Source organism: Chrysochloris asiatica, unplaced genomic scaffold (assembly GCF_000296735.1).
Source record: "Chrysochloris asiatica unplaced genomic scaffold, ChrAsi1.0 scaffold00060, whole genome shotgun sequence".
In the NCBI taxonomy this organism is placed as follows: Eukaryota; Metazoa; Chordata; class Mammalia; order Afrosoricida; family Chrysochloridae; genus Chrysochloris; species Chrysochloris asiatica.
This window is the reverse complement of record NW_006408578.1, coordinates 7974610-7976017: the sequence shown is the minus strand read 5'-3', so window position 1 is coordinate 7976017 and position 1408 is coordinate 7974610.

The following is a 1408-nucleotide window of genomic DNA, read 5'->3' as shown; positions in this document are numbered from 1 at the left end:
TTTTGTTTTTTTACTGATTCATTCTAGTATTTCACTTGATAAGTAACACATAGCAATACAACATTAGAAAAATAATAAAGTCACATTATATTTCATCACTTCTCCCATTTGAGTGTATGTCATTTTTTATTTTAAGTAAATTAAAATTTTTAAAGTAAACTTTATTTCAGAACAGTTTTAGATTTACAGAAAAGTTGCAAATCTATGCCAAAGAACAAATATCATATTGTCTAGTAGTAAGAACCCATACTCTGTTAGGATCCCATCCTGGTGTGGCATTGTAGAATAAACAGTGGACTGCTAACCACACTGTTGGTAGTTCAAACCCACCAGTCACTTTTCAGAAACCTTATACTGGGTCGATATAAGTCAGAACTGACTTAACAGCACTTAACATCAACAATAACAACATAAAGCAAAGAGATTTATTGAAAGACTTGAAAACTGTTCGAACCGGGATGTGCTCAGGCTGTAAAGTGAAACCAGTGCTCAGAGTTGACAATGACCAGGCATGTTTATATGGTGAAATTAGGGACTAAGAATATAATGGCAGTCTGCAAAGTAGGAAAGTTAGGAGTGAGCTAAGGTGAAGGGCGAGGGGGCTTTTGTGTTGATGGGCTTACAAGGCGTATGTGGGCTTCTTAGATTGGCTATAGGATATAACTGCAGAAGTGTGTGACTAAAGAGGGATTTATAAGGTATTCACAAGACTATGGTAAAATACTCCTTTGCTGAGAACATTCTGTTCAAATAGCTTCTTAGGTAAAACAATTCCTGAAGGCTGCTTGTGCAGATTTCAGATAAATCTTTTGTGCTAAGACCCGCATAGTGATGCCACATCAGTATACTTCTTTGGTTTAATCACAGGGGGGGAAATTGTTTTTCTTAATAACTTCAGGTTTTCACCTATGTCAAAGGTTTTAATAGTTGCTCGATATGTAAGCAGGAATTAAGATGGAGTCTAGACTCAGACCTGGGCCAGACTTTTTTTTTTTTTTTAATGTTTTATTGTGAACTATGTGATTGTTTACATGGGAGAACATTAGTTTTATATTCATCCTATCCTGTATCGTTTCATTGCCATGGTCACAATCCCCTGCATGCATCATCAGTCAACCAAAGGGTACACACTACAAGCCTGTCCCCTGGTCTTCAGCACACAGCCGCTCTCCCTCTCTGGGTCTAAAGTTCCCAGCTGCTCCATCTTTCCACATCATCGCCTCTGCCAAATGGGCCAGATTTTTTATTCAGGTCAAGCACCTCAGTCTTGTTGTCCTCACACAGTGTTACCCTATTTATATGAAATATCTAGAGTAGGTGGCTATGTAGAGACCTAAGTGTATTTGTGGTTACCAGTGGCAGGCGGAAGGGATGCGGAAGGGGGAACTTGTTGTTTAAGAGACACAGA